Consider the following 19551-nt stretch of genomic DNA (forward strand, 5'->3'; position numbering starts at 1 on the left):
GCATGGCCAATTAATTTGCGTCGAATCAAACTTCTTGGACGAGTAGGCACAAGGTCTGAGATGGCCCCCCTCGTCCCTCTGCAACAACACTGCCCTCACTGCGGCATCAGAGGCATCCACCTGCACGATGTTCAGGGTCGGGGTGCTTCAGGATTGGCTCTGAGCTAAACAACTGCTTCAAAGCATCAAATGCCTTTGTACACTCCTGGGTCCAATGAATCTTTGTGGAGGGCTTGGGTTTTTCAGTTCCAGGGAGACTGCCCTCACCTCTTCCTCCCTTCCCTGGTGGAGGTTTTCAACAGATTAGTAATAGGCAGAGCCACTTGAGTAAAATCAGGGATAAATTGTCTATAAAAATTTGCAAATCCCAGGAACCTCTGAACCTGCTTGCGTGTTTTGGGCTCAGGCCAATTCAGCACATCTTGGACCTTGTGTGGGTCCATGTGCAGCCCCTGGGTTGACACCCTATATCCCAGGAAGTCAAGTTTATCTGTGTGGAAGTGGGATTTGGACAGTTTCACGTACAGTTTGTGGTCCAGCAGCCTCTTCAACACTTTTCTGACAAGTTGCACATGGCTATTCAGATCTTGAGAATATATCAAAATGTCATCTAGGTACACCAACACTTCTTCAAAGAGCAGATCATGCAGAACTTCATGTATCAGCTTCATAAAGCAAGAAGGACCTCCCAAAAGACCAAATGGGAGCACCAAATATTCAAACGCCCCCAAAGGACAATAGAATGCCATTTTGTACTCATATCCTTCCTTGATTCTTACTCTGAAGTAAGCATCTCGCAAATCCAATTTAGTGAAGATTTTCCCTGTGGACAGCCAGCTCAGCATATCCTTCATCAGGGGCAGTGGATACTTACTGCAGGTGCTTATGGCGTTCAAGTTCTTATAGTCTGTTACCAGTCTCAAGGTCCCATCCTTCTTCTCCCTGAAAAATACTGGAGCCCCAAAAGGCGAGCTGGAGGGGCAAATAAACCCCCTGGCAAGGTTTTTCCCAATAAATTCCTTGAGCGTGCTCATTTCCCGGGGTGTCTTTGGTTTGGGTGGGGCAACCCCTGGGTTCAGTTCTATAGCACAGTCTGTGTCCCTGTGGGGGGGCAGCGCATCACATTCCTTTTCTTCAAAAACCTCCCCCAAATCTTGGTATACCTCCGGGAATCCTAATGGAGATTGGAGCCCTGTCCCTGCGCTCATGGCGCAGGGCCCCCTCATTTTTACTGTCAGGGCTCGGTTGATCTCTGCGGATGAGTGTCCTATCAGCCTCAGATGCTGCTTGCATCCTGGGTCGTTGAAAGTCAGCAGCTTATTCTTCCAATTAATATCAGGGTTATGAAGCGCCAGCCAATCTATGCCCAGCACCAAGTCCCAACCCTGGGTCGCTCCAATTACAAACTGTATGTGTTCCTGGTGTCCAGCAATTGTCAAAGTTAATAGTTCTGTCTGTGTCCTGCTGGGCACCCCTCCCATCATGGAGCCATCCATTTGCATGAAAGGGATCTCCTCAGGTAGAGGCTCTTGGCTGATCCCCCAAGCCTGCACTAATTTTGGGCTCATTAAGCACTTAGTGCAGCCTGAGTCCAGGGCTGCCAGCAAAGTTCCCATAGTTCCTTGTGCCCCAGTTTTGCCTCCAAGAAATAAATGGGCACCCCCCCACTCACCACATCTGGGATGCTTCTGTCCTGGTCTGCATCCTTCGGGTGCGCCTCAAAGCGTGGAGTTCCAGTCCCCGGGTGGGTGGCTTGCCCCGCAGCCTCTCTCCTCGTTCCTCCTCCGGAGCTCAGTGGCGCCTTGAGGGTTGCCTTGTCGCCGGCCTTTTCTGGACACTTTGCAATGAGATGCCCCTTCATCCCGCAAGCCAAGCAGAGCCCCAGCCTCATCCTGTGCTGTCTCTCCGTCTCCCTCATGGATTTTGGATGGATCTGGGCGCCTCCTCCGGATGGTTTTACCAGGGCCTTACCCTGTTGGAGAGCGGCCCGCTGTTTGGCTAGTCGCACCCGCTCCTTGGTGGTTTCGGCCTCCCCGGCCCACCGCATCCACTCCTGCAGCCCCTCTGGGTTGTCTCGCATCAGCACCCACTCTAGTAGGTCTGAGTTGAGCCCATCCTGGAACTGACGCTCCTTCATGGCCTCTGGGTAATCTGTGATCTGTGCCACCACGCTTCTAAACTCTAACACATACTCTGCCACTGACCGCTTGCCTTGCTGGAGAGTCATGAATTTAGTTTTGGCGTAGTCCACTCGGAAGGGGTCTTCAAATCAGGCCCTCAACGCCGTCATAAAGGCCGCCAGGTTCTGAAGATGCGGTGCCCTGCAGTCGTATAGCACCAGCCACTGGGCCGCCTGGGCTTCCAGCCTGCCAGCCACGCAGCGCACCTTCTCGCCTTCATCTGGGAAGTAGTCTCCTCGGGTCCTCATATGCCCCGCCACCTGGGCCAGAAAGAATGGGAGCTGCTCAGGATCCCCATTAAATTTGGCTTCCAGTTTACTCGCCAGGAGCTCCCTCAATGCCTTGGCTTCCCCTCTTCCCCTTCTGGGGGCCGTGTTCAGTCTGCCTTGATGCGAGGGGAGTCGCGAGGTAGTCTCTGCCTCCTCATCGCTCTCCTCCTCCAGACCCTCGCCTAACGACTCTGTCACCGGTTTGGGAGTGGAGTAAGTCTCCCTTTTCTCCAACTCTCTGGTAGTCAGGTGAAACATCAGGGATTTTAGTTCCCTCAGATCCTCCTTAAGGCCGGCTACCTCATCTGCCAGGTTCTCCTCCCTTGGTGCCCTCAGCATGGCCTCTCCCACGGCTTGGTCCCAAGCCGTTACTCTGCCTGCTCTGCGGCGTTTCTTCTCGTCCTCCGGAAGTGGGAACCACAGATCCTCCGGCAGACCGACTCCATTGCCCCTTTGTTTGGGCTTGGCTCTCCACTGCTCACCGGCCTCTAGAGTTTTCTCCCTCTCCAAGATTCCTTCTGAGCCAGCTGGCATCTCTTCCAGTGGCAGGGATTCCTTGGACATCATGAAGATGTGAGATTCAACAAACTGTGAGACTTGGGATTACTCTAACCAAAAATCCATGACAAACTTCAGGTGGATCCGAAAGTTTATTGTAAGGACTAACTAAGTAGAAGTATTCCTGGCTACGTCTTTGTTGAATCTGAAGAACTCCAAATAGAGACAGAACCTTAGAATTCCCCAGACCCCTCCCTTTGAGTTGGGCCCCTTCGGTTAGCCTTTGATGTAGAATTTCTCCCTTTGTTCTGAAGAGGGAAAAGAAAGGGGGGGTTGGCCATTTGGTTCCTAGTTCCTCTACCAAGTAGAGATCTAAGACTATATGCACCTTTGGTATCAGTTTACCAACAACCCCTCATAAAACTGCCTAACTACCATGCAATACGTGACCATACAGCCCATTCCTCATGGTGGCAGCCCCCCTATTCTCAAAGTGACTGTCTATCTATATCTCTACCACTCTCTATATGTGTATCTATATCTTATAGGTTCTCACAAATAGGGGTGAGAACCTATTCCCTGACCCCCATTCTGCGGTTTATCTATCTATCTCCCTATCTCTCTATCTATCTCCCTATCTATCTATCTATCTATCTATCTATCTATCTATCTCTACAAACCTCATGGCAGAATACACCCTGAATGACCGACTGAAGGTGGATTCTGACACATATCAGGTCCAAAGCTCCCTGTACAGTACAGATGGTCAAACACTAATCACAGATAAAGCTTCCATTCTGAACCGATGGGCTGAACGTTTTCAAAGCCTCTTTAGTGCCGACCAGTCCAAGACTCAGTTATCCAACATATGACAACAACCAATGAAAAATGGATTTGACATAGCTCCCACTTTGGAAGAGACCCTTAAGGCCATACAACAGATGAAAAATGGCAAGGCAGCCGGGATTGATGGAATTCCACCTGAAGCTATATAAATAAATAAATAAATAAATAAATAAATAAATAATATATTCCATGCAAAAGGAAGGCAAAGCTGCAATTTTGGGGAGAGGGGGCGTTGCCTAGTGGCCCCGAAGTTGCACAAAAAGATTCAGGGTGTTAACGTAAGTCTAACCATCAAGGTTGATAAAAATCAGTTTATTAATGGATAAGCATCTCTCTGTTAATACAGGAAAATATGCACGTTGAATATTCTTACACACAGAGAAAGAACTTTAAAAAAACAGATACAAACAGCAATGTAAAGTGTTTATAGTTTTTTGTGGGTTTTTCAGGCTATGTGGCCATGTTCTAGCAGAGTTTCTTTCTGACGATGTTCTAGCAGAGTTTCTTTTTGATGTTTAGCTGACAAAACTTTCCTAAGTATCTCCCAGATGGATCAGGTCCCAAATCTTACCTGTTGCGTGCCTTCAAGTTGTTTCCAATTTATAGGGATCCTAGTTGGACTACAATTCTGGAGGGCAGGGCTTGATCCCTGCTCAGCCAAGGAAACCTTTCTGGGTAACCTCAGGTAAGTCACACTCTCTCTGCCTCAGAGGAAGGCCATGCAAACCTCCTCTGACCAAATCTTATCGAAAAAATTTCCTGATAGGGTTGCCATAAGTTGGAAATGACTTGAAGGAACACAACCACAAAGCCAAACTTTTCAAAGGGTTTTCCAGGCCAGATTTCGTCAGAAGGAATTTGTCTTTGCCTTCTTCTGAGGCTGAAAGAGTGTGATTTGCCCAAGGAGGAAACACTCCCTTTTCCTTTGGGCAAAAGGAATTCCCAAACATTGGGATTCCCCCCTCCGCCCGCAATCCCTGTTGCAAGCATGCAACAGGTGCGGGTATTTCCTGGAAGCCAACGCATGGTACACTGCAACCAGTGCAACTTCAGGAACAACCCTGCCCACCTGGCACCTCGCTTCCCTTGCACAGAGCTACATTTCCCACACCAAGGAGCCTAGCTGACCGAACCGCTCTTAACACAATTTGTTATCTGCCTTATCTGCTTAGCCCTCATGCGGGTAAGATGAGCTGTTTTCGTTCCCACAGAGTCACGTTTTGTTAGAGATAATCCAAGCACAGGATTGAACCTAGAAGGCAGGCATCGCACAACCATGGCCTCAGTGCTTGAAAACATTGCAACCAGTGCGAACACTGTCCTTGAGTTTCAGCTACTTGTAATGTAGCATTTTGAAGGAGTGTTTTAAAAAGTAGTATTTTTAAGATATATGAATTTTGTCATTTACAACCCTTTTCAAAAAAGAGGGCTGGTCATTACTGAAAAAAAGCACTGCACCCCTCATGGGAACTAGAGGTTTGCAAACACAGTGGTTGCCCAACAGCAGCTCCCAGAATCCACAGCCCACACAACAAAGTGGTGAGGGATTCTGGGAGATGTAGCAAAGCCCATCTGGGAAGGTGAGGTCTGCTCTCTTTCCAAATGACCCAAAGAGAAGGGTGGGTTTAAGCTGACCCAGTTAAAAAGACAAAATTTTGACTGATAAAAATGTCACACCAATCGCTTTCCCCAATAAACAAACTAGCAGAGGCAGTTTTTAAATCTGTCTGCTAAAATAGCCACCAGCCAACACACAGAAACACACTAACAACACTTAGAGCCACAGAGTTGGAATGGACTCCATGGGCCACCATGTCCAGTTCCTGAAGCTTAGGCTGCATCCACACTGCAGAATTAATGCAGTTTTATACTGCTTTAACTAGCATAGCTCCATCCTATGGAAACCTGGAAATTGACATTTTGTTATGGCACCCAAGCTCTCTGAGAGAGAAGGTGAAATAGCTCACCAAACTATATATTCCACAGTACCGAGCTATGGCATGGCACTGAGGTGTCAAACTGAATTAATTCTGCAGTGTGGATGCAACCTGAATCGCCCGGGGGGGGGGGGGGGAATGGCCATCATGGTTGGGGATAACGGTTGAGGATCATGGTCAGGGATTACGGTGGGGAGCATAGTTGCAGAGTATGGTCAGAGATCATGGTCAGAGATTATGGTTGGGCAATCATTCAGGGAAGAGCACAGGGCTCTTGGGAACATCCGCAAAACAGAGCCTATAAATGGCAAAATGTTTCTGCTGACTTGATTGTGAAGCAGAGAAGTTTGCAAAAGAGGATCCCACCATTCTTGCTTCCCAACACACACAAACCCACAAACATGCACCCTGTGCCCCAGAGCCATGGTTACATCACAGTGCAAAGAGGGCACTGTGGGGCAGCCGTGCACACATCCGCTCCCCCCCACCCTTGCACGCAAACACACACACACACATACACACATCCGGAGATGGAAGCAAGCGCCTTATATAACAGCAACAGACAGGGCTTTGTGGAAGAGAAGTGCACGGATGTGACACTACTGGGGGGGGAATAATTCCCTCCCACCTCCAAAATACCCCCCCCCCAAAAAAAAAAAACTTGAGCAGGAAGCCCAGTCTTTTCCCTTGGGAAGCTTTGAAGACACACAGAGATGACGCACACAGACACACACACACACAGAGATAACACACATGTTTGTAGGAGGAGGAAGGACCCTTTGATGTATCTTCTGAACATAGTGAGTAATGCTGACTTGGAAAAGACAAACGGTAAGGTGCTATTCCTGGCAATAGTTGCGGCTAGGATGGTGTACGCCAAATATTGGAAGTCTGAAGAGATTCCTTCTGTAGAGGAATGGAAGATAAAAATGCTCGACCTGTATGAAATGGAAAAATTAACCTCCCTTATGAAATATGATACACTAACGAATTTCCATAAGGAATGGAAGGTATGGATCTCCTACATGCAACAAGAAGATAACCCAAATAGATGTATTGTATTTATTGATTAATGTTCATTTTAGTGGGGGAGTTAGGTTTGTTAAGTTCATATTTTTCTTATGAGTTTGGTTATATATATACGTAGGTGTGTGTGTTTGCGTGTATAAATATATATACACATATATAGTTGCTTTTGGGACCCATACGTAGGTTATTTAGGCTTTTTTTAGATAACATACTACAAAAGAGGGCTGGTATGTATAGATATAGATATTAAAAGCTGATTTAAAGGTTGTAGCGTGCGTTAGGCTTAAATTTGACAACTTAATGAAGTTGGAGTTTGCTGTTTTCTGTTTTCAGATAAGTCCAGATATGTAGTAGTATATTGTTGAATCCTGATGTAGTTTACATCTAATTCCACAAATTAGAAGGGGGATGACAGTAAGGTGTCTATGAATAAAGAGTAAGCTTCCTAGGCTATTCGGATACAATAGGATAATAGTATGTAAAATTATTAATTTTTCTTAACACGTAACAGTTATTACAGCGGAGGAAGTTAGGTAAGTTTCTGTTTAGTGTTTAGTGTTTAGTGTACATAGGTATGTAGGTTATTTATGTTCTCGTGTGTTGTATGTTTTTTTTCTCTTTGTTTGTTGTATTGTACTAATTTTTAATTAATAAAATTAAAAAAAAAAAGAGAGAGATAACACACATGCTGCCTTTCTCTGAAAGGAAGGAGAAGACCAGAAACCAAAACAAGAACAGCCCCCACCAACACAGCTGTGGAAACAACCCACCTGGGGGCAGATCCCAGAATCCCACATTTGGAAGGGATCCCCCAAAGGTCAGTCCAACCCTGCTCTGCCATTCAGGGAGACACAAAGCATTTCCAACAGACAGACATCCAGCCTCTGTTTAAAAACCTCCAAAGAAGGAAACTCCATCACTCTCCAAGGCAGATTCTTCCACTGTCCAACAGGAAGCTTCCATTGCTCCATGTCCGATATCCAAAACATACTGCCGAAATAATCCAGTTGGAGACCACTTTAACTGCCCTGGCTCAGTGCAAGGGAATCCTAGGAATTGTAGCTTATTGTGGCCCCAGAGTTCTCTGATAGAGAAGGTAATGTCTCACAAAATTATAGTTCTCAGAATTCCCTAGCATTGAGCCAAGGCAGTTAAACCAGTCTCAAACTGGATTATTTCGGCAGTGTGTTTTGGACTCTAATCTCTGGATCTGCAGAAAACAAGCTTGCTCCATGAATTGGCCAAAGTTGCTGCCAAACAAGATTCAGCAGCCATCTGGGGCATTAATAATCCAGAGGAAATACTCCGGGGGAGGGGGGGGGGATAGGGTTGCCGTAATTCTCTACTCTAAACTGGGACAAAATGTAGGATAAAATTTAGCCCAAATGTAGCACATTTAAGAAAAATGGAAGACCTTAAATGTCCTACATTTTGGGCTAAATTTTATTCTACAATTGTCCTATATTTTGGTCTAAATTTTGTCCTACATTTTGTTCCGGTTTATAGTAGAGAAATATGGCAACCCGGGGGGGGGGGGGAATCATAGAATCCTAGAGTTGGAAGAGCCTCCAAAAAGGGCCCTGATCCAGTCCAATCTCATTCTGCCATGCAGGAACTCTCCATCAAAGCATCCCCATTGACAGATGGCCATCCAGCCTCTATTTAAAGACAGCCTCCATGGAAGGAGACTCCACCAAAATCTCCAAGGAAGAAGTGTGTTCCTCTGTCAAACAGCCCTTACTCTCAGGAAGGTCCTCTGAATGTTGAGCTGGAATCTCTTTTCCTGGAGCTTGCATCCATTGCTCCATTGGGTCCTATTCTCTGGAGCAACAGAAAACAAGCTTGCTCCCTCCTCAATATGGCATCCCTTCAGGTATTTAAACAGGGCTCTATCATATCCCCTATTAACCTTCTCTTCTCCAGGCTAAACACCCCCAGCTCCCTAAGTCTTTCCTCATAGGGCTTCAGGGTTTCCAAGACCCTTCACCATTTTAGTCTCCCTCCTTTGGACACATGGCTCCAGCTTCTCAATGTCCTATTTGAATTGTTTTGCCCAGAACTGGACACAATATTCCAGGTGGGGTCTGACCAAAGCAGAATACAATGGCACTATTACTTCTCGTGATCTAAACACTATACTTTTATTGATGCAGTCTAAAATTGCATTGGCCCTTTTAGCTGCCACATCACACTGTTGACTCAAGTTCAACTTGTGGTCTACTTGGATTCCTAGATCCTGTTCAGCCAGATGTCCCCCATCCTATATCTGAGCATTTCATTTTTCTGCTATCATGGCACTGCAGGCTGGAGGATTTGGGAAGCTATTGTCCAAAAGGGAATTTTCCCAAGCTCTGTTAAAATGCCTTGAGAGAGCGGTGGGTCTGATCCAGCAAGGCTATCCTTTCTATAGGTTAGGTCAAAATACATGCAGCAACAGCAGCAGGCCGCGAAGGAATAAAACATCCACACTCAGGGGTAGTCTACTTTGGAAAGGATCGCAATCCCTCCACGGAAGTACTTAGCAGGTTGGCTGCTTTGAGATTCAGAGCCTTCAATGGAGATTTCTCAGCAGAGATTAAATGGATTTTTGTGGGGGTTTTGGCCTGTATGGCCATGTTCTAGAAGCGTTTATTCCTGACATTTTGCCAGCATCTGTGGCTGGCATCTTCAGAGATTAAATGGCTTTGTTCAGAGGAGGTTTGCCATTGCCTTCCTCTGAGGCTGAGAGAGTGTGTCTTGCTCAAGATTACTCAGCTGCTTCCATGGCTGAGCGGAAATTCAACCCTGGTCTCCAGATGCATAGTTTAATGCTCCAAAACGGAACGTTGGGTACTTACTGTGACACGTTCATTTCCTGCAGAGAAGGAAATTTCAAAACAATGTGCAGTTCTCTACTGGAACGTCTGTAAACCTGTGTAAAATAAGACTAATCCCATGGTTAGGCAAAGAAGACACTGGATTAACCTTTATCTCGCAGACATTGGTGAGTCCATGCAGAAACATAGATGCACTCTGTGTTAACAGGGCATGTGGTCAGAATTAAGTCTGATTTCTTTTGAGGATGAACTTGTCTAGAAACTTCAAAAATCACCCCAATTCCATGTAGCAGACTATCATCAACCTGTATGAAGGCTGAGGGGTCTCCCGGCTGAATGAACTGCTGATTAAGGAGTCACGAAATGGGAACAGAGAGCTTGGCAAGGATAGCCCTCTGGTATCTAATTTCTTCACGTCTTGCACACTGGGGGACACACTCACAATTTAGGGTTCAGTGGTATATCTTTGCATTTTCGGATCTTGTCCCGTTCTTTTATAGCTACTCTTCCCAAACCTAGTTGTCTTGACTTCAATCTCCGTTTCAATCAGGGTTTGGTCCTAGATATGGGATTTCTTCATCAGCGACAGTCCGCCTTCTGCATTCGCAGCTTTGACCCTTGCGGCTTGGGTTATTTGGGGTTTTGATTCGTATGTCCTCCTCGCTAGGAACCTCTAAGCTCTCTGGCACAATTCTGCCAGATGCTGGCCATAGAGTTATGCTGGAGGACGAGACGTTCCTAGAGAAAACCCTCCAGCATGATTCCATGACAACCTCTGGCAGATGTTGACCACAGAGTTGCCCTGGAGGACCTGGAGATTCCTAGAGTGGCCTTTTTAATGTGTGTTTTCCCCACATTCACCCATGTATATTTAATTTGTGCATTCCCTTTATGGTCATTCTTTTAGTTTTCAACATTCGACCTTCCTTTGTGCTTTCTGCTTTGACTTTCCTCAGTCGTTGTTCCAAGCCTTTGCCATTTTCTGCTCGTATTCCAGGGTTGTCCGTGTCTCTTTGGTGGTTGATGTTCCTTCCTCCAGTTTTTGTCTCTGGATCTAAAAGCCTGCTTTGGGTGTGAGATTGTCTGTGTACTACTTGAATAAATAGGGCGATCAAATGCAGTCTTGCCCATTGAGATCCATTTTGTTCCTCCGTGTTCTGTCCTAAGAGTGGCCTCTTCTCCCAAGCACAGTTTTCTCATCTGGGCCGTGAAAAGCATAGGCACCCGCCTCCGTTCTTTAAGGGCAGCCACAGAGGATGGCTTTCCGTGGCCGGTGCAGTCCATAGTCTCTGAAGCTCATGCTGGCCTTCTCCTGGCATTCCCTGGTGAGGCTCTGTTCTCCAGGGCCAGGGGAGGCTTGCCCTCTGGTCCTTGGTGCCTCCTCCTTTCCTGAATCCCTCTGGGATGCCTCTCTCTATGTCTGCCTTGGAGTCCCTCTGGCAGAACCGGGAACCCTGGTCTGGGATGAAGGCCAGGACTTCAAGCGGCCTTCCCCTGCAGGGGGCACTGCGGAGGCGCCGGGACTCGGGAGGGAGGCGGGGGCGGTCCTTGCCGGAGGAGCCCCGGCCCAGCAGCAGCCGCCGCCGCCCCAGCCTCCTCCCTGCCTCCCCCGAGGCGCAGGCCGGCTCCTGAGTCCGGGGGGGGGGGAGCCATGGCCCGGCTCAGCTCCGGGGCTGCTCCGCTGCTGGCCCTGAGGCCCCAGAGGTACGGGACTGGGCTGGGCGGCGGGGGCGGTGGGGCTAGGCACCCCGAGTCCCTGGGCTTCCCGACTCTCCTTCCCTCCTCGGCTCTTCTTCTTCTTCTTCTTCTTCTTCTTCTTCTTCTTCTTCTTCTTTTTTTTCTTCCTCCTCCTCTTCCTCCTCCTTCTCGTCTTCCTCTTTCTCCTCTTCATCCTTTACTTCCTTCTCCTCCTCCTCCCCCTCTTGTTCTTCTTCATCCCCTTCTTCCTCATTCTCTGCATCATTCTCTGCTTCTCTTTTTCCTCCTCCTCTTCCTCCTTATATTCTTCTTCTTTCTCTTCTACTTCTTTTCCTCTTCCTCTTCTTCCTCCTTCTTCCCTCTCTTCCTCCTCCTCCCCCTCTTGTTCTTCTTCCTCCCCTTCTTCTCTTCTTCCTCTTCTTCTTCCTCATTCTCTGCTTCTCCTCCTCCTCCTCCTCCTCCTCCTCCTCCTCTTCCTCCTCTGTTTGCACGTGGGAAGGGCTGGCCCTCTGGGGCCACTAGGGACCTTTGGCCTCCAGGCAACCTCTCTCCCTGCAAAAGGACCAGAGAGGACTATTATAGCCATGGGGGGTTGTTTCCAAAGTTGTAGGGAGGGGGACTTCATGTCCCAGCATTTTGCCCTCCAGAGCAGGCAGATTGTGAGATCTGTAGTCCAAAGTGCTGAAAAATGGGGCCCAGTGTGGAATCTGAGAGAGTGTGACTTACCTAGGGTTAGGCAGTGGGTATTCATGGCTGAGTGGGGCATTGAACCCTGGTCTCCTTCCTTCCTTCCTTCCTTCCTTTTCCTGGGCAGCTCTTCAGAAATTCTGATTTTTAGGACCCACCAAATTCTCCCCAAAGATGAAACCAGGAGAAAAGGGTGGTCCAAATGAATGGTCTCCCCAATGGTCCTGGTCCTGCCCAAAGTGCCATGCCTGACGAAGCGCTCCCTGGCATCCGAAAGCTGGCAGGCAGCCTCCCGTGGCATCTTCTTTGGCTCTGGTGCATCTGTGGAATTATGGTGCCCTTGTTCTTGCATTTCTTTGAAAGAAAATGCGACCCAGCATCCTTTTACCTTTTAGCTGTAGCCGATGGACTACAGCTCCCATTCTCCTGGACCATTGGCCAGACCAGTGGAGGACAATGGGCGCTGGAGTGCTGCAACAGCCATTTGTGAGAAGATGGGACATCCAATGCTTTCTTCATTGTCTTTATTGTTTAGATAATTATTTGGGATACTCCCGTCCCAGTTCAGAACAACCTGAAAGTTACATCCTGGTGCTTTCCCATCCATGTGGCAGAGAAATGCTTTCCCTCTTCCTTGTAATTCAAGGGTGGAAGTTGGACTACAGCTCCCATCACTCCCTAACCAGCATTGAGGAATTCTGATGGGTGTAGTCCAACTAAACTGGAGGGAACCTGGATAAGAGCCAGCATGGTGTAGTAGTTTCCCAGCAGAGAGGGTCCTGTCCTCCTGTAATCTGGGTTTAGCTCCTCCTATTTGCTCCTGTAGGCAGGGACAATAAACAAAAGACCGGCCCCTATATAGGGAGGAGCTAGCCCCCCTGAGCCTCAGTCTTGTTCCTGCCTATGCTCCTAGCAGGATGTGTCTCTTCCAGCCAGCAAGGTTTTTCCTTCTCCGAAAGCGGTTTGAGAGTTTTCTTGGCCTTCCCTTCTTCTCCTCTCTCCTGCCTTTCCCCCCTTCTTTGGTGGTGGCTATGGCAGAGGACCCCAAGAGCACTGGCTAAGGGTCATCCTTAGCTCAGGCTGTCCTAGCTCTGGGTCTGCCAGCTCAACAGAGGGGGCTGGCTTCAGAGGGAGACTCATTGGGATGGGTTTGCTGTTGCTCTGCAGCTTCTTCACTATTGCCACTCCAGTCCTTTTATTCTCTTCATTTCTCTGGCTGCCTTGGGAGCATGAAGAAGGACTTAATATGGCAAGGGCTCCCAGGATTGGAGAAAGGTCTTGGCTTTGCCAATGACTCTCCCTCTCCTCCAAAGCTACCCCCTCTCATGGTGGGAGCACAGGAGATTTCTGCAAACAGCATTGCAGCGCATGGGAGCTGTGGGAACAGATGGTGAGGGGTTTCCCTTCCATGTCTCTGTTTCTCCACATCACCTCTGCCCAGCCTGTTTAAGGCCAGGGATCAGTGAGGAAAGTGGCCAGAAGTCATGGAAACTTCCCTCCTCAGCATCTCTGCCCAGCTAGAGTTCAGAGGACAGGCCAGCCAAAGCCATGGCAAAGGATTTCTCTGCACCACCTCTGCCCAGCCTGTTTAAGGCCAGGGATCAGTGAGGAAACTGGCCGGAAGTTATGGAAACTTCCCTTCTCAACATCCCTGCTCAGCCCATTGGGGCCAGAGTTCAGAGGACAGGCCAGCCAAAAGCCATGGCAAGGGATTTCTCTGCATCACCTCTGCACAGCCTGAAACAGGGCCAACGTCGGAGAGGCAAGCCAGCCAGAAGACACAGGAGAAGGGTGAGTACCAAGGGCCCTCTCTCTCCAGCCACCAAATAACCTTTGCCAGATCTAATGCCCTCTCTCGGGGCAGGCATTGCCATGAGGCCTCTGCCATGGCCATTGCATGCACTATGCCTAGCATAAGGTTTGGGACTCTGCCAGGAGGGCAGATGGGGGCATAAACCCTTGGTCTCCCCCTTCCTTCCCATCTCTGGCCCCAATGGCACCCAGGACCCCATAGGTGTGGGGGATCCTTTTGCAGACTGGGAAACACATGGTGGTGTTGCCAGGGCTCCTGCACTTTCCTTTTGAATTCTTATAATGAGATGGTGTGTAAGGAGGCAGAGGACTCCTCCTCTATGTGGTACAGCCGCATGGCTGTAAAGGAAGCTGGACTTGGCCCAGCAGGAACTGAAGCTTCCAACAGTAAATGGTCCTTTTTGGCTGCCACAGAGCATCCCACAAAAAAGCACAAAATGGCTTCATGTCCTCCCCAGAGAGAGCATGGCCTCTGCCACCCACTTCTGTGAGTGACCTCTTTGTTACATCGGATTATTAATACATCTCTGAGGGATGGGCAATTTCCAACTAATCTGAAATTGACCATAGTAAAACCTTTATTAAAAAAGCCCTCCCTCGACCCCCTGTTGCATAATAATTATCGGCCAATCTTGCTATTGCCATTTTTGGGGAAGGTGATTGAGCGGGTGGTTGCAATCCAGCTTCAATTGATCTTGGATGAAATGGATTATCTAGACCCATTTCAAACCGGCTTTCGGGCGGGTTACGGGGTTGAGACTGCCATGGTCGCCTTGGTCGATGATCTCTGTCTGGGCATGGACAGGGGTAGCGTGTCCCTGTTAGTGCTCTTAGACATCTCAGCAGCTTTCGATACCATAGACCATGGTATCCTTCTGGAGCGCCTGGCAGAGGTGGGACTCAGGGGCACTGCGCTCCAGTGGTTCCGTTCCTACCTCTCCGGGAGGTTCCAGATGGTGCATCTGGGAGACGTGTGCTCCGAGAAGAGGGCCCTTACATCTGGGGTCCTCAAGGAGCCATTCTGTCTCCCATGCTTTTTAACATTTACATGAAACCGCTGGGAGAGATCATCCGGAGACATGGGGCGCGGGGTTATCAGTACGCTGATGACACCCAAATAGTCTTCTCTATGTCTCCGACTGATGCAGTGACCAGGGTTGGCGTCTCTCCTCTCGTGGCCTGTCTGGAGTCGGTAATGGGCTGGATGAGGGAAAACAGACTCAGCCTGAATCCAGAGAAGACGGAAGTACTCGTGATAGGTTCTCCCGGTTCGGGGTTGGCGGTGGTTCCACCCGTCCTGAACGGAATCACACTCTCCGCGAAGGACTCTGTACGCAGTCTGGGGGTGCTCCTGGACTCGTCGCTCCACCTTACATCTCAGGTGGACGCGACGGTCAGGTGCACCTGTTATCAGCTTCGACAGATACGCCAGCTGCGACCCTACCTTGACCGGAGGGACCTTGAAACTGTTGTACATGCCCTGGTAACCTCTCGTTTAGATTTCTGCAATGCGCTCCACATGGGGCAACCCTTGTACCATACCCGGAAGCTGCAACTTGTGCAGAATATGGCAGCCCGACTGGTCACTGGCACTGCCAGGGCCAGTCATATAACACCTGTCCTTAAAGACCTACATTGGCTGCCTATTCGCTTCCGGGCGCAATACAAGGTGTTGGTTATTACCTATAAAGCCCTAAATGGCTTGGGCCCAGGGTATCTGGAGGACCGCCTCTCTCCGTACAATCCGTCCCGCACACTCAGATCATCAGGGCAGCAATTGTTAAGAGTTCCAGAGGGGAAATATATTTCCACTTCTAGGAGGGCCTTCTCCATCTCGGCCCCCAACCTCTGGAACTCGCTGCCCTTCGAGCTCCGCTCAGACACCTCCCTAGCCCAATTTAAGAAGGGGCTAAAAACCTACTTATTTGAGCAGGCTTACCCCTGATCTCTGCCCCAGAATACTTTCCTCCCCCCCCCCCCCTTTTTTTGGTCAGCACTGTTTTGCCGGCATGAATTTGAATTTTATTATCTTTATTGAATTGTCTTAACTAATTTTGTATAGTTGCATTGTTGTATTGTTATATATTTGTTGTACACCGCCCTGATTCTAAGAAGGGTGGTATATAAATAAAATTTTTATTATTATTATTTATTCTAAACAGGGGCTGAAGGGTCATCTATCAGTTATGCTTTGATTGAGAGTTCCTGCAGGGCATAATGGGGTTGGACTGGATGGCCCTTGGGGGTCTCTTCCAACCCAAGCATTCTATGAGAGAGCACATGGATACAAATCCTCCTGTGTTCCCTTCCCAAAAATTACAATAAAAAGGGGGAAGCCACTTGTAGATATCATGGGTGGAGAGTTCCCTTCATTCCCAATTGTGTTTGGCTGCCCCAAACTATGGCAGCGGGCCTCTCCTTTCCATCAGAGATTATCCTTGTCAGCACACAGACATGCCTCTGGTAAATGTAGAGCCATGTCCCACAGCAGCCCCTCTTCCCTTCCCAGCTACCTATGCAAGTGAGAAGGGAGTTGAGGACCAACCATCTTCTATCATGCAGCCAGGTTACTATAAAGCCTGCCTGAGATAATAAGGGCTAAGCTTCTAAACCCCAGCTTGAAGTTGGGGCTGTTTTAAACATAAATAAAACAAATGGAGGAGGCTCGCCAGGTGAGAGCGGCGAGCATAAAGCCAGGCAACCGGACCTTACTGCCACGCCCCCTCCGCCTCCTCACCGGACCACCGTCGCTGCCGGAGCCGCGTTCTGCCAGGCAGCCTCCTCCCGGGGTGTCAGAGGTGTGCATCTGCGCACCGCCCCAGGAGTGCCGCCCACGGACTGCATAGGGGACCGCTGCGGAACTCTTACAGCTGCTTTGGCGTTTGGCGGCAGTTGGTGAGAGGGCCCTTTAAGGAACACCTGGGGGGAAGGCAAGGAGGAGGCTCGCCAGGTGAGAGCGGCGAGCATAAAGCCGGGCAACCGGACCTTACTGCCACGCCCCCTCCGCCTCCTCACCGGACCACCGTCGCTGCCGGAGCCGCGTTCTGCTGGGCGGCCTCCTCCCGGGGTGTCAGAAGTGTGCATCTGCGCACCGCCCCAGGAGTGCCGCCCACGGACTGCATAGGGGACCGCTGCGGAACTCTGCAGCGTTACCACCGCGCAGCTGCGCAATTGCGCAGTTTTTATCGGGTTAGGGAGGTTGTGGGTTAGCCATAGAGCAGAGGATGCCTGAGGTGGCTAACCTCTGCTCTCTTAATTGCTGGAGAGGGGTGGGGGGAGGTTATGGATGTGGGGGATGCATGGGCTGGGGAGGAGAGGGATAACATCGTCACGAGCGGAGCTCCCATTGAGGTAGTGTGGGGCAGGGGGAGGTATGGCGGTGGGAGAAGGGGCTTGCGTTCCAGGGGAAGGCGAGATCGATGCGTCATATCTATCTCCCCTTCCTGTCCCCCTCCCAACCTAAGGGACCTGAGGGTCACTCCAACCATGCCACAAACCCTGTCGCTGCTCCTGTGCAATGCCAGGTCGATTAACAACAAGTCCCACGTCCTCCACGATCTGTTGGAGGACAGTAATTGCGACCTGGCTTGCATTACTGAGACCTGGCTTGGGCCTGAAGGAGATGCTGTGTGGGCTCAGGCCCTGCCTGCTGGGTTCTCGGTGAAGGACCAGCCCAGGTTAGGTGGGCGGGGAGGGGGTGTGGCCTTGATACATAGGAACACCTTGTCCCTCACTAGGAACCACATCCGACAGACATCCTATATTGAGTGTATTTACCTGACCCTAAAGGCTAGGGACAGTCTGGGGATTCTGTTAGTGTATCGGCCACCCCGTGCGCTAGCGGACTCCCTTAACGAGCTGACACAGCTGGTCGCTGAGCTGATGCTGGAGACACCCAGGCTACTTGTCCTGGGTGACTTCAACATCTCCCTCACGGCCAGCTATGTTCCACCCGGTGCGGCTCGGGAATTCATGGATACCATGACGGCCATGGGCCTGTCCCAGCTGATAGAGGGTCCTACGCATTGTGCGGGTAATACTCTTGATTTGGTCTTCTGTTCGGATGCGGAAAATCCGTGGGCGGAAATAACTAATGTTTCCCCCCTGTCATAGACGGATCATTTCCTGGTGGAGGCAAAAATCAAGGTCTCTACCCAGATCCCCCCCGGGGGTGGCGGACCTGTTAGGATGGTCCACCCTCGAAGGCTGATGGAACCCAAAAGGTTGCAGGAAGCTTTAGAGGGGTACATGGTTGGAAGTGACGGCGACTCTGTTGATGCCCTGACTTGTATTTGGAATACCGGTCTCTCTAGGGCTATACACAGTATCGCTCCCAAGCACCCTCTCAGGCCCGCTTCCAAACGTAAGCCCTGGTATACGGAAGATCTCCGGGCGAGGAAGCGGGAACTGCGACGGCTAGAGTGCCGTTGGCGGAAACACCTTCGCTTAGACGACAAGGCTCTCCTAGACCAACTGTTAGAGGACTACGGAGAGGCGATATGAGCAGCTAAGAACTCGTTCTATGGTGCTCGTGTCGCGTCCGCGGAGTCGCGTCCAGCAGAGTTGTTCAGGGTGGTGAGGGAGCTAACTCAGCTTCCTCCTGCCCCGAACCAGATCCTTGAACCTTCTAAGGCCTGCTGCGACCAATTTAATAACTTCTTCGTGGATAAAACCTCTCGGATAAGCGAAGGTCTTAACGCCAACATTCAAGCAGAACCTAGAGTAGAGGCGTCCAGAGCCTCCGTGGACTCCATTAAACTGGATCGGTTTGAGTTGGTAAGTACCGATGATGTGGACAAGATCCTCGGAAGTGTTCGGAAGACAACTTGCTCTCTCGATCCCTGTCCCTCATGGCTAGCGGCCCAGGGGGGACCGGCGGTAACTTTATTGCTACGCCGGATTATTAACACATCTTTGAGGGAAGGGCAATTTCCATCTGAACTAAAATTGGCCATAGTAAAACCTTTATTAAAAAAGCCCTCCCTCGACCCCCTGGTACATAACAATTATCGGCCAGTTTCGCTGCTGCCATTTTTGGGGAAGGTGATCAAGAGGGCGGTTGCAATCCAGCTTCAGGCGGTCTTGGATGAAACGGATTATCTGGACCCATTTCAAACTGGCTTCCGGGCGGGTTACGGGGTTGAGACGGCCATGGTCGCCTTGGTTGATGATCTCCGTCTGGGCCTCGACAGGGGAAGCGTGTCCCTGTTGGTGCTCTTGGACATCTCAGCGGCTTTCGATACCATAGACCATGGTATCCTTCTGGGACGCCTGGCAGAGGTGGGAATCGGGGGCACTGCGCTCCAGTGGTTCCGGTCCTACCTCTCTGGGAGGTCCCAGATGGTGCAGCTGGGAGACGTGTGCTCCGATGAGAGGGCCCTTATAACTGGGGTCCCTCAAGGAGCCATTCTGTCTCCCATGCTATTTAACATTTACATGAAACCGCTGGGAGAGATCATCCGGAGACATGGGGCGCGGGGTTATCAATACGCTGATGACACCCAAATAATTTTCTCTATGTCTCCGACTGATGCAGTGACCGGGGATGGTGTCTCTCCTCTCGTGTCCTGTCTGGAGTCAGTAATGGGCTGGATGAGGGAAAACCGACTCAAGCTGAATCCAGAGAAAACGGAGGTACTTGTGATAGGTTCCCCTGGTCCAGGAATGGTGGTAGTTCCACCTGTCCTGAACGGGGTCACGCTCCCTGTGAAGGACTCTGTGCGCAGTCTGGGGGTGTTTCTTGACTCGTCGCTTCACCTGACTGCTCAGGTGAATGCGA

This window comes from Sceloporus occidentalis, unplaced genomic scaffold (genome assembly GCF_023333645.1).
Source record: "Sceloporus occidentalis isolate IW3139 unplaced genomic scaffold, rSceOcc1.0.p SCAF_91, whole genome shotgun sequence".
Lineage (NCBI taxonomy): Eukaryota > Metazoa > Chordata > Lepidosauria > Squamata > Phrynosomatidae > Sceloporus > Sceloporus occidentalis.